A 14,725-nucleotide genomic window follows, 5' to 3' on the forward strand; every position below is an offset into this window, starting at 1 on the left:
CAAGACAATGTGAATACCCTATCAAAAAGACATGGCACCTGATAGGCCTCAGCATTATGAGCTGTCCCTAGCACACTCGTTTTTGTTGGGTACTGGCAGTTAGGGCAACAGAAAAGCCTTATTGAATTTTGTTTCTTTTGTGTTAGTAAGCACCAAAGTGATTCCCAGATATTTAAAAACACAGGGTACAAGGGCCATTTGAGTCTGTTTTGTTCACTGTGCTTTGCTGATTAAAAATACCTGGGTCACGGCCAGAGGTATCGTCATGTTGGCTACGTGACCACCGCAAACAAAGCCGGGCACTCAGGCAGATCTGAAGATCAAAGCTTATTTAGTCTGGGAACACTTATTAAAGAAAATGTCATTTGTGTTCAAAATAATAACTTGTAACTCTTCCAGAACTGTTTTTCACCTAATCGGATTCATCCTTACAAAGGAAATTCCAAAGAGAAAAATCTGGAACTTTTGGCCTGGTATGTGTGTGCAGAGACCAGATGGCTGCCAGGTACTCAGCTGGGTTTTGTAGAGGGGTACACTGAATGAAAAAAGACAAGTCTTTTAAAGACGACAATAAATTTCCTAATGGGTCTGTGTGAGCTGTTTAAGGCCTGAAGATAAAGGTTTTGGGTTGCATTGTCCTGAGTTTGAAAGTGGGTCAATTGGTGCCAGATGGGCTGTCATTTCTGTCGTATGATTGTCATCTGAATCTGTGAACATTATAAAAGAAAATAGTTGCAATTTGGAAGCAATAAATTACTGTGCAGCCTACAGAGGAAGCACATCCATGTGCTGGTGGACCTGGACAGTCCTTTTGAAGGTGGGATGTTGACGTCTCAATTAGAGCCTATCAACTCTCAGAAGAGGTTTTTTTTTTTTTTCTGTTGGCAATGGAGAAACAGCTTCTCTTCTTGATGGGGTAGTATTCAATGAAGTGGACTTCCTTACCTGTCTCCTTCTTAGACTCGAGAACTAGTTCTCTCTAGGGCTATTATGCATTAACCACAACTCCAAAATCCAAGAAGCTCTTGAAGATGATTGTTTCCACATAGTTATTTGAAGGGAAAACTTGTCCTGGATCAATAGGAGCTTTCGATAAGCTTTATATTTCTCTCTCTCGTGGTGAATATGTATCTTTCTCTGGAACTATTATCATGTATCTGGTGGGTTGCTTCCTCAGGCTTTGTTGAGGGGGTGTTATGTTCTCCTCAACTCATGAACCCACTACCTCTCAAAAAATAAATCTGAAAAAAATTTGAATTCCATTGAATTCCAGTTGCATCTTTCTTAGATGGGAAATAGGCCTCCTTAAACTTGTTAATTCACATGCATTAAAAGCTCCTTAAGGAGCTGGAGAGATGGCTCAGAGGTTAAGAACATTGTCTGCTCTTCCAAAGGTCCTGAGTTCAATTCCCAGCAACCACATGGTGGCTCACAACCACCTGTAATGGGGTCTGGTGCCCTCTTCTGGTCTGCAGGCATACAGACAGACAGAATATTGTATACATAATAAATAAATAAATATTTTTTTAAAAAAAGCTCCTTAAGAGGTTAGGGAGATAACTCAAGGGCTAAAGTCTGAGGCCCACAGTTCAGATCCCCAGAACCCACATAAAAACTGGATAAGAGTGATCCTCCCCCTTTAATCCCTGCACTAGAGGGGCAAAGACAGGGTACTCTGAGGCAACATGGTAGGGTTGCCTGGTGGAACCCAGTGAACTGTGGGCTCAGTAGGAGGGCCTGCTTCCATGAAGTAGAGTACAAACAAGGAAGAACCTGATGTTGACTTTGGGACTCTCCATGATATTCACACGTGTATACATGCACAAGCAAACACACATACACATATGTATGCACTCTACATACATGTATGCACACTATAGACACACATGTAAGAATAATAAAAATTTAAATCCTCCCCACAGATGGTGGTCTGTGGATGCAAGATCAACTCTTTCGGTTATATCCGAGGTAGGCAGTAGCTTTGACTATCTTCAGGGAAATGAACTTGGAAGAAGGAAAATAAGAAGGGTTTTGCATATGATTTGATTCTTAATACACAAACAGAAAATAGTGCCATCTGGTTGTGGTTTTTCAATACGCAACTAGTAAAAGTGAGTTTAACATACATTTGTTCTTTTAAAGTTATTGTTATTCTTTTTTTTTGCAGCTCCCAAGCCAAACTCTGAATGATGATTAAGATAAGATTTATGTAAACAACACAGAGATAAAAGAATTGGTGAATTGGGGTCAGTTGGATGGGGTTCGAGCTGGACTTGGGTAATTATTCTGAGCTGATATGGAACAGATTTATTTGGACTAGATTTATAAGTTCCTTCCCTGTGAAGTGGTCAAGTTGAAGAAAAAAAGAAGTTGATTACTTTGATTTTGCCTATTTGGAGTTTGGAAAATTTATATGTCTGAAAACCATGAGGTTTATTTTCAGCATGATGCAGGCCTATTATAAAAACAGCAGCAACAAGCTAGAACCACAGAAACACACAATGCTGTGGATGGGGGATTCCATTTTCTTAAATTATTTTTAAAATTTAGCATACCAAGTAAGGGATATCATATGGCATTTTTATACAACTTTTGTTCTTACTCATCCTCCTGACCCCTTGCTCTTCTCTGTCCCCTGCCCCCTCCTTTGCCTCCATAGTAGCTCCTATCTGCCTTCATGTTCAAATGTTCCATTATCCTTTATCCCAGATTCTGATGAAGAAACTGTGATTCCGTAAAGCTGAGAGTTAGGCTTAAATTTGGTTGTCTCATTTCTGAGTCGTGATCTCTGCGCTTCTCCACTGTTTTATTTTAAAGTACTTCATAAGGACTCCTCTAGTCCATCTGTGTACTTGGACAGCATCTGCCCTTTGTGATCTCCCATTTTATTGTTCAATTATTTTGGTGTCAAATGTCGAATTGCAAGTGACCTGGGTGATAGAGTGTTCTAATTAAAATCAACTGGATGCTGACTTCTCTTAATGTTTTAATCACATAAAAATTCTCTTTTAAAGACAAAATGATCATATGAAAATCCATGAGTTTCTCAACTTTAGTTGAATCTGTATTTTTTTCCTATATAAAGACTTTTTATAGTTTATTCTGACATTTTCCTTTAATTCATTTAATTATATATAGTATTCAAATTTTATGTAAGTATTTTGAAATTTTATGTTTGTATTTGTATACATTTAACATGTGTTTTAAGTGTACAGTATCCCCAGTATCCATGGGGATGCATCTACAACCTCTTTCCATCTGCCTGGATAACAAAATTGTCATATGTTTCAGTCTTTAATAATTAATGGTTAATATTTCCGTATAACCAATGAATAACTTTGTCAAATAGTTTAAATCATTTCTAGATTATTCATAAACTTAATACTACATAAACACTATGTATGCTTATATTTATATATAAATATATTGATATTTACATATATTTATATTTATATATAAATGTATTTATAGTTATATATATTTATCATACTATATTGTTTAGGAAATAATGGCAAGGAAAAAAGTTTTCAATATTCTTACATTTTTCCTCAAATATTTTTTATTTTTTAATTTATTCCTTTTAACAATTTCATATACATCTTTAGTATATTCTGGAAACTCTCATCTCCACCTTATATCCCTCCCACTCCTATTATCTTCCCTCTTCCAATAAGACCTCCTTCAACTACCATGTTTTTTCTGCTTTGTTTCTCTCTTGTGATTCCCCGAGTTTAACCAGGAGTGTACGTGTGGCCTTGATTATAAAGCTACCCACCTGAAGGACTGTTCACCTTTTTTAGGCAACTTCAGCAGTCATTTTTCTATGGGTCCTGCATGCCCAGATCATACAACATAACATCAAGTAGTCCAGACAAGAGCAGTTTCTTTCCCAAATGGCTAACAAGCTCCATGAGAAGCCTCTTCAATGACCATCATCTTCTTGAAGTAATTGGTGTTGCCATGAGCAGATTTCTTTCATGTCACAAAAAGTCCTAAATTTTTAAAGCATTTTAAATGCTATATTCTGAAGGTCTCTAAAAGATTTGAAGAATACCTAACTAATATATATCTTTATATGTCTAGAAAACCTAACTAACACGACTAGAAATTTGACTACTATAGATGATTTATTAATCTATATTTCTTAATTATACATTATATTTTTAAATGAGCTGCACAATACAATACCTCAATCAAGAGCAGAAATATATATATATATATATATAAACAAAATTTATCTTAAATTTGTATCAATAAACCAAGATCCATACCAATGCAAACTATCCATCTCTACAACATATTCCCCTTTAAATGTAAACAAACATTTATAAACAATCATTTAGGGAATTTGGGTGTAGTTCTCTCCAAATTACTTCCTGCTTTTTATTGGATGAAGTAATTTTTGGTGGTGTTCACGGTGACCTTTTAGGGGTTCTTGATCCATCAAACCACAGTAGTTTGGAAGAAATCGATAGGTTCACATCTTCCGTGGAAACAAAAGAGAACCTCTTGTTCAAAGCAACAAATCTTTAGACCCAAAAGTTGAAGACAAGATACCTTTGAAGTATACATGTTGATTTAGCTTAGCAGCCCATGCAGTGAAATGTCTCTCTGAACTTAGCTCTTTCACAGTCAAAAAATTCAAAGAGAACACAATAATATACATAATCCAGACTCTCTGTGTATATTCCATCTTTACATGACTTATTTTTCTTACTCTATTACTTTTTCTATAAGTTTAATATTTATTTCATTATCTTTACTCCTTTACTCTATCACTGTCTTTTATATTAAATTTACTGTCTCTCTACTTTTTTCTTCTCTCTCCCAAGCCTACATACATTTTTTAAACACACTGTGTCTCGTTTAGAGGTCTCTTATGTTTGAATTTGTCCTATTGTGTATCTGAAATCTTTTTCTGTCCAGGAGCACTTCTTAAAATGCTAAGTGGTGTTACTAAGACTAAGGCTGCTTTGCCTTTTGTCTCTGCCTAGTTCAACATGGCAGAGGTGTGTTCAGTGTGTGTCATGTTCAGAGCCCCATTTTCAGGCACACAGCGGGTCGATGTTGCCATTAAGCAAGTTGTAGCACTCTGCTCACAAACCCCATTTAAATGCTTGGCCTTCTGACAGAGCTAGAGTTTGTGCTGGCAGCATGGCCCAGAAAGCCACCATTTTGAAAATGCACATGTTTTTTTGCTACTGCTGAATCAGGAAGACTTCTCTTAAAGGAATTATGCCTCTGCTTGCTTCTAGCAAATGGAGCCCAACCGAGAAAATGCTGCTACGAAGAAGCTATGCTTAACTCTGTTCTTTTAGGTCTAGGATTCCTTTCCAAGCTTTCTCAGGCTTTATGTGGATTTAGTCTGCCCCATGTTGGGTGCCAATTTGTTGGGGGAGACCACTCATTCATTCCCAACTGCTTAGACCCAAAATAATCACACAGAAATTATATTAATTACAACATTGCTTGACTTGTTAGCTTGTGCATATTTCTAGCTCACTCTTATACCTTAAATTAATGCAATTCTATTATTTTATATTTTACTATGAGGCCTGTGGCCTACCAGCAAGGTTCTGGCTGGCAGCTTGCATCTTTCCCCTCTGGCAGCTCCTTGGTATCTTCCTCATAGCACCTACTCTCTCCTCCTTTATCTGCTTGAAACTCCCACCTTTATCTGCTTGAAACTCCCACCTTTCCCTATTCTGCTAAGGCACTTGCTAAAACAGCTCTATTCATTAACCAATAAAGGCAAAGCATAGACAGAAGGACTTCCCACACCAATAAATTCTCAACTTCTGGAACGGTGAGCTTAGCTATTCATCTAAAATTACCACATCTGCAGGGCCCACAGACCCCTGAACTGGAACTGACATCAGAGCTCCCTTCTGAGGCCTAACTTTCATGGTACCTTAAGGTGCCAAACAAGTTTCTAAAAAAGGGGAGCGGCCAACTGTCCTATTCAGCTATGATGCCCATGGATCACAACAACAACATGGCATAATAACCCTAAAGGCTTAGTATTGGCATACATACGTTGGCAGCTCTCTAGCTGAACTCAATGCCCACTTAGCAAGGAGTCAATAATACCTGGTACTGTCGTACCAGAGCTAGTCAACTATCCAGGAATAATTATGGATATTGAAAAAAATTTACAACCACCACTTTACTAAGCCAACAAAATCTCTAACTACATTTTAAATATGTGTCTTTAATACCACATGTAAGTGTAGTTTTCACCTCTAGACTTCAGTGTTGCACTTTCAAGAAGTGATGTTTCTCCTTCTCTCATTTTGGGTTCATGGACTGGTCTTCATGTCTTCTTTTATGTGAAGTATATTCTAGGTCTTCCTGACTTTAGTGAGCTTGATTACGAATCCCTTTTATGTGTTGATGCTCATTTTTGTTGCCAGATTTGGCCTTTTCCAAGTCAGGAAGAGCCATTCCTACTATTATTGGTTGTAGAATTATGCCTGTGATTCTATATCAACACTGTTTTATTGTCCTGGTTCCAGATATTGTAGAGAATGTAAACTCTCATATGACAGAAACCTGCTCTCAAGATTCCAAAATTTAAATACCTTTGCTAGAAATGATCTGAAATGATGTGTTCTGGATTTCACAAAGCAAATAATAGATTTATAGGGCGTTTCAGAAACATGTCTTTTAAAATCACATTGTTATGAGGCAATAGTCCCAGATATTATTTTTAAGTTTTTTAAAATGTTTATTTACTTTGTTTTTATTCACATAATGAGTGCATGCATGCAAGTGCCTTGGTACATCTGTGGAGATCAGAGGATAATTTTCAGGGATTAGTTCTCTCCTTCTACCATCTGGATTCTAGGGATAGAACTCAGGTTGTTAAATGAGCAGGAAGTAGCTTCATCCACTTACACATTTTTCTGCTTTCCAGGACACTTTTGTTATATACAGTGCTAGAACATCCCATGGATTATACAAATTAATGAATTTGAAATAATGTTATTTTAGTAATTTGTATTTAAGCTTCTATTTGTTTTTGAGAAGATCTCAGCTCTTTTCCTTAAGGGAAGGTTGTGTTACCTGTAATTCACACCCTTACTCAGGGAAGGTTGTGTTACCTGTAATTCACACCCTTACTCTTGCCAGTCCTTTGCTCTTCTCATGGTCTGTCGTACGTGCATGGTCTACTCATAGATTCTGTTTCTTCCATGGATATGTTTATTGGCCAGTCCTACAAAATCACCAATGCCTATGAAGTACCTACTATTTGTTAGACATTCTTATATGGCCTTAGACTTGTGAACATATTGAAATCCCTATAATACCAGAACATTCTAATGGAGGAATTCAGAAACAATATAACTAAAACAAATAGCAATAAAAATGACACATAAATATATTAGTATTTAGAAAGTATTAAGGAATATGCAAAAATTATATAGGGTAGCATGAAAGAGAGAGCCAGGGAATGAAGGTTGTGGTTTAAAATCCCCTGGATCAGTATCTTCCTAAGCAAGATTATTCTTTAGGAAAGACTTAGGTACATGAGGGGTTGTCCATATGAATACCCAAGGAAAACTACATTTCAGGCACTAGAACCTTAGAATGTGGAAGACCCAATGTGAAAACATGCTGCTTATTAAAGAACATCAAGGAACTCAGGGAGGCCCCAACAAGGTACCCTACTAGGAGAAGATATCAGATATAATGTGGTGAGTCCCTTTGTGGTCTTTTATTCTCTATGTATTTTTATGTGACAAAGTTCATCTCTTAGTCTGCTTCATGTTGCTATAAAAGAATACTTGGGGTGGGTAGTTCATGAAAGACAGAGCCTTTTTTTCCTACAACTGGAGAGGCTGAGATGCCTGGGGGAGGGGAGATTTGTATGGAAATTCTTATGTGTGCGTCCTAGTACAAAAAAGGGAACAAACAAGAGAGAGTTAGAGGGATGGAGAGAAGGGGAAAGAAACAGAGAAAGAGAGGGGGGGGTTTATGAGTCACTCTTGCAATAATGAACTCAGTCCTATGACAACATTAATACTCACAAGGTCAGAGATCTCATGACTAAGCACTAAACAGTCACCTCTCTCCATGGTTGCTTCGTAGCTTAAGCTAGAAACAGAGAAACTTTGCAAGCCACATTCAAACCACAGAACATTCTACTTCAGAGTTCTACATTCTCTTGGTCCTTTCCACTACCATGACCGTAAGGTTCCTGCAGATCTGTGGGATTCTGGTTTCTGTTTTGATCTCCTTTCTGAGGCTAGCGTCTGTCTTTTATTTGTCTTCAGTAAGAATTTCTGCAGTGAATCACAGCACTTTCAAGCTTACAGAACTTTTGGCACAGGACAGGTCCTAGAGTCCTATCTCAAAACTACTTTAACAATACATCATGACTTATTTCTATATCTTCTACAATGATACTAAGTTTTAATTCAAAGGACCATTCTAACTGTACTCTGGTTTTGTTTAACTTGATAATGTATCCACAACTTCAAATTATGTAATGTTCTTGCTCTCCACGTGATGTGTTTTTATATAATAAAACTATACTTAAGACATATTTGAGCCATAACTGCCCCTAACCACCAATGGCAGGCATTAACAATGAATGGCTCCTATCAGTTATTTGTGACTAACAGTCTATTTCATTTTTTGTTTTGTTTTTCCAAATTTATTGTGTGTCAGTAAACTAAATGTAACAATTAGACTTTTAAGTAAATAGTCTCAGAGGAGACTCTAAAACAGAGGCTCAACCCGTGGGTCACAACCCCTTTGGAGGTCACATGTAAGATAATGTCCCGCATATCAGACGTTTTCATTATGATTCATGACAGCAGCAAAATTGCAGCTATGAAGCAGCAACAGAAGAATTTTATCACTGGGGCCACCACAACCTGAAGGACTGTATTAAAGGGTTGTAGCATGAGCAAGGCTGAGGACTGCTGCTTTAAAATAATCTCCTTTGAGAAAAATCCCTGAAATTAGACCCTTTGCTTTAGATGTTTTAGAGACTGTCTTGGTTTTCTTCTCTTTTCTTTCTTGTTAATTCAGATTCGGCTCCTAAAGGGAGGGTGTTTTGTTGCAAGGAAGGCCTGAATAAAGATATCTTCCTGATGCATTTCAGCACACTGGCACTAGGAATTGGCAAGGGCATAGCATCCATTTTACAAGACTCTTGTAACTTTTAAAGTCTTCTGTTGACTCTGAATGGGTGTGAATCATTGATTAACTCTGTCTTTGCTTTTCTTTTTATATTTAGACTTTGAACCACAACTTTATTTAGGACTGCCTGGCCCCACTGTGTTTATTTTCTCAGTTTAGCTTCGAGGACAGTTAACCTATTCCAGATTAACATATATATATATATATATATATATATATATATATATATGTATATATATATATATATATATATCCTCCGTTGAATAAATAAATAAATAAATATATATATAATATCTTGGGTGACATATTTACTGAAGAGAACTCTATATATTGTGGGTGGCAAATTGAGTCTCAGTTAATTTCACGTTTTCTGTCCTTTGTGAAAAAGGCAAGTCATGTATTTTTTAAAATGTTTTATTAATTCATTGAGAATTTCATGTATTGTACTTTCACCTTACTTCCCCAACTCTTTCCATATTCATCCTTCATTCTGTATCCACTCAACTCTGTATCCTCATATTTAAACAAATCTACAACATCTCGTTAATATTGTCAGTATTCTCTCAAGTGTGTATCAAGCCAATGCCATGTATTAGACCCATCAGGGATCAGACCCTTGAAGAAAACCAACACTTCTCTCTCCTAGTGATTTCAATTATCAATAGCTCCTCAGTGAGGTGTGGGACTTCATGACTTCGTCCCTGCCCCATTCTGCAAGTGTGTCTGGCTTGACTTTGTATAGTCGTGTGCATGATGTCAGAACCTCTATGAGTTCATGTGTACAACTGCTCTATTGTATCCAGAAAATACTGTTTCCTTGTGGTCATCCACACCTTAGAGTTCTTACACCCTTCCTACCTCTCTTTGACAATGATCTCCGAGTCTTGAGAGGAGGGTTGTAATATATACGCACCATTTAGGGCTCAGTATTTTACATTCACTTATTCTCTCAACGTTTGCATTTGTCTTTGAGTTAATTGTCATCTGCAACATAAGAAAAAGTTTCTCTGATAAGGTTTGTGGGATGTACTCATCTATGGGCATAAAGAGAAGTCACTAAGAGTCAGTTTAATACAATGTCTTATGAACACAATAATAGTAGTCCGTTCTCCCCAAGGGTCTATCAGTCATTTAGCCACAGATCATTGGTCCCTATAACTGTGTTAGGTACAGATTCCATCCTTGTTAAGCAAGTCTTTAATCCATTCAGAAGATGGCTGGTTACTCCCATGACATTTGTGGCACTATTGCACCTGTGGGTATATATTCCAAACTGTAAAATATTCATTTTATATGTATTATTGAAGTATTAGAAATAGGTAAATAAAACACTGGAAATTTTGTTGACAGGAATCATCATTATACACAAGATGGTGGTATTTTACCTCCCCACTACCTAAAAATTATTCTTTGAAGACAATGGAAAATTTCTTAGTTTGTAAGCTCCCCAATCCTTGTGACATGGTCAAAAGGTTTAATGACTGTATATAAAAAATGTCTGGAAGAAATGGAATCTTATTTTATATGGGTAGGACAATTGATAAATGCTATAATGGATGCTTTGTATTTGAATAATTCTTAGCTTTTACATTCTAGATTTTAAACAAAGAAGCAAAGGCAAGGAATTAAACTGAAGAAGAAGAAGAAATGAAGAGAGCGAGAGCACAACCTTTGAGAACACTCACAGGTTTGAAGCACATCTACCTCCGTTGAATAAATACCTAACTTGAAACCGCGATAGATGTGGGTTGGTGTTCATCCATCACTGGATTTACCTGGTTTCTTTTTTTATTCTGCAGGTGTTCTCATGTTGTCTCAGCAGGATTTTAGGTCATTGGAGACAGCTTTTGTCCTCTTCATGTTTTTTTTCTTCTGTAGTTAGGAAAACAAGTGTCACTTTGTTATGTGAAAAATTGTAAGGACTTAAAGCTCATGGATATGGCAGACCAGGAGAGGAGTGCCAATGAGAGAACACGTCACTCTTCTTAATTCCACTACAGTATGTATGTGCATATGTCTTTGTGTGTATCTGTGTATGGCTGCACGTGAGTATTCGGAATTTTGTCCCTTGACTCCAGATAAGACTATTTCAGAAAATCCAACATATGGCAATTACATTAAATATGGTATATTAAAATAGAGAATTGACTCAGAAGTGAGATTTGATGGGGAAAACAGAATGAGTGGAAACTGATTTCAATTGATTTGGTAAAATCACTAAGGAGTCAGTTTATTTAAATCCCCATGATTCTGTCTATATTCAAAACCTGTCTTACAAAGAATGCACTTGAACATGCATTTGAAGACAACATACGGAAGAACATGCTTTTGTAACCTGCCCAGGTCTGAGATCAGGGAGATATTCCACTCTTTTCTCAGTAATGTCTTGCCTATAACCTTAACCTTGAGGAGAGATTGTTTCCAGCTGACCTGCGCAGCTATAGTTATAATGGCTGTAGGAATCTTAAGAAATCAGTGGCATTTTATGTGGTTCTCATTGCTGTATAATTCCTTCTAACTCTTTTGTTCTTGTATGTTTCTTCTAGTAACTTTTCATTAACATTTATTATAGCCCGAGGCTGGCTAAGTCCAGGAGACACTTCTGTTTATAAACCCACACCTCTTCCCTTCCAGCTCGACATCTGCACCAGCTCACAGCTCATTGTGAGTCACTTGCAGAACTGCAAATGATAAAGATTATAAGCTCAGCTGGCTCTATTTTCGCTGGAAGAAGGACAAAACTATGATCAACAAAGCATCCATAAAAAATAAAGAAAAGAGCAAATCCCGTGAGTTTTTTTCCCCCTCAGCTTGTTCACTGAAGAAATGGAAATAGAATCCTATGGGAATTAACTTACTGCCCTTTCAGTTTGAATCAGAAGAAGGTACAAGCGTGTAGTAGCTGGTGTTGTGTGTTAACCTGACACAGCTGGAGCCATCAGAGAGGAAGGCGCCTCAGTGGAGGAAGATGCTCTGTGAGATCTAGCAGTACATCATTTTCTCAATTAGTCATCAGTGAGGGAGGGTCCAGTCCATGGTGGGTGGTAGTCCTGGGTTCTGTAAGAAAGTAGGCTGAGCAAGCCATGAGAGCAAGCCAGTAAGCAGCACCCCTCTATGGCCTCTACATCAGCTCCTGCCTTCAGGATCCCGCCTATTTGAGTTCCTATCCTGACTTCCTTCAGTGATGAACAACGACTGTGAAGTATAACCTAATAAACCCTTTCCTCCCTAACTTGCTTTTTGGTTATGGTGTTTCGTTGCAGCAATAGAAACCCTAACTAAGACAGAAATCGATACCAACATAGTGGGGTGTTGCTGTGATAAACCTGACCAGGTTTTGGGGAGGATTGCGGAAGGACTTTGGAACTTTGGGCTAGAAGAGCCACTGAGTGTTGAGACCTCAGTAGGATGTTCTGTCGGAGCCTGGAAGATAAGAAGGTTGAGAGCAATGCAGAATATGGAGGACTGACTTGTGGAATTTCAGATGGGAATGTTAAAGACTCTGTCAGGGCCATTTGCTGTTTTGATTTAAGATTCTGTGGTTCTGGCTAGCTGAGACCGAAGAATCAGCTGCGATTAGCAAGATCCCAGAATTGCTGAAGTGAAACCTTTGTGCAAGGGGGGACAATTGGTGCTGAGCAACTGGAGCTAAGAAATTAGCAGTGGTTAAAAAGAGACCAGCATCACTGAGGTAAAATCTGGGAAGTGTTTCCTGAGAGCACAGAGATGCTGTTTTCCAGGGGCGGCCTTGGATGTACCTTGTGCAGGCAGCCAGACTTGCTCATGTGTCAGAGTCACCCAGGTGGTACTGGTTTAGAAGGGGTAAAGGGGTCATGGAGAGCAGCTGAGGTTTGGCACTGTGAAACTGTGAGTGGCCAGGAGAAGCCACTGGTGAAGGTGCAGCCTCAGTGGCAGTTGAAGGCCCAGGAATGAAGGGATCATACAAGGAAGTTGAGACTTGGCACCATGAAGAGAACCCGCGAGCGGCTGTTGTTGAAAGTGCAGCCCAGTTGCAGCACGCGAGCCCAGCGTTTTGGAGATGCAGTACTGCGGGATGACCACCAAGAACAGCAGTGGCAGTGGAGTGTGGTAGACGGAGCCTAGAAGACAAGCTGAGTTGAGGACAGACCTGGAGAAGTGACCCAAGCCCTTTGGAAAATTCCAGAAGATCATGAGTGAATCCCCAGATCCTTGGACACTGAGTTATTTATGCTATTGGAGTTGGTTTTGCTTGGTTCAGATTGTGATGGTACCCTGGTTCTTCCCTCTTGAAGAAGGTATTTAATTTTGATTTTTAAAGGGGTCCACATGGAAGACTTGAACTTTTAAATGAGATTGGATATTTTAAAGAGATGGAAACTTTAATGTGTTTGAATTTTTAAAAGACCGTGGGACTTTTAAAATTAAAATGATGATTTTTAATGTGAGATCTTGGGGATGAATAACAAAGAAGGGTTATGGCTTAATAGTGATGGGCTCGTGTGTCAAGTTGACAAAGATGTCAATTGTAACTGGCTGGTTTTGTGTGTCAACGTGACACAAGCTAGAGTCATCAGAGAGGAAGGAGCCTCAGTTGAGGAAATGTCTCCATAAGATCCAACTGTAAGGCATTTTCAATGAGTGATTAGTGGGGGAGGGCCCAGCCAATAGTGGGTTGTGCCATCCCTTGGCTGGTGGTCCTGGGTTCTGTAATAAATCAGGCTGAGCAAGCCATGGGAAGCAAGCCTGTAAGAAGCTTCCCCCCCATGGCCTCTGCATTATTTCCTGCCTCCAGGAACCTGCCCTGTTTGAGTACCTGTCTTGACTTCCTTCAATAATGAACAGCAACATGGACATATACACCAAATAAACCCTTTCCTCTCCAACTTGCTTTTTGGTCATGGTGTTTCGTCCGAGCAATAGAAACCCTAACTGTGATAAAGGGATATTTTCTTAATCCATGAAAATTAGAAATGCTTCTCTTGTTCTTCTTGTGTCCCTATGGTGGCCGAGTCCTTGCATGTGTATCAGCAGCTCTTGAAAGCTAAGGACAAAGGACAATGCTCTTCTAGTGTGGTCTCGTGTCTTACCTGTTCCATAGTTCCTGCTCCATCTTCACCTCCCACATCAGTCAGACCTATAGCCACTGTGACAAATAGAGAAGAAAATGGGTAAAAAAGAGAGAGATGTGTTTTGGGCTCATAGTTCTAGAGGGGTCAACCAATGCTTGGTTTCCATTATGGCTCCAGGTCTGTGCTGAAGGGAGCATCATGGTAAAGAGTGAATAGCACAGCAAAGCTACTCGCCTCACTCAAGTCAGGGAGCAGAGATGGGATTCAATCTTCCCAGGCATGCCTCCAGGGATTTCCCTCCTCCAATGAAGCCCTGCATTCTAACAGCCCATTCAGTGCGATGCTCATTCATGAAGTGGCATCCTCCTGCCTCAACCCCTTTTTGGTAGGGCCACTGTCTGACTACCAAAGCTTCACCATCCAAGCCTTTAGAATGGACACTTTATTACCAAAGAACAGTAGCCTGCTCTGTGCCCGTGCTCCACAGTAGCTTTTGGCCCTGGCAAATGAAATCTTCTTCCTTT

At 38.8% G+C, this 14,725-nt stretch overlaps 1 long non-coding RNA gene across 2 annotated transcripts; it reads left to right on the forward strand.

Annotated features, from left to right (window-relative positions):
• The first annotated feature begins 308 nt into the window (after window positions 1-308).
• Window positions 309-12,237, forward strand: LOC119803539. Of its 2 annotated transcripts, none has more exons than XR_005283665.1 (3): window positions 309-505; window positions 10,747-10,837; window positions 10,950-12,237. It is a non-coding gene; the product is annotated as an uncharacterized LOC119803539 (long non-coding RNA). The 2 variants fall into 2 exon arrangements; XR_005283664.1 differs by having other exon boundaries at window positions 309-473.
• The last annotated feature ends 2,488 nt before the right edge of the window (window positions 12,238-14,725 follow it).

The sequence above is a fragment of the Arvicola amphibius genome, chromosome 17 (assembly GCF_903992535.2).
Source record: "Arvicola amphibius chromosome 17, mArvAmp1.2, whole genome shotgun sequence".
Taxonomy (NCBI): Eukaryota; Metazoa; Chordata; class Mammalia; order Rodentia; family Cricetidae; genus Arvicola; species Arvicola amphibius.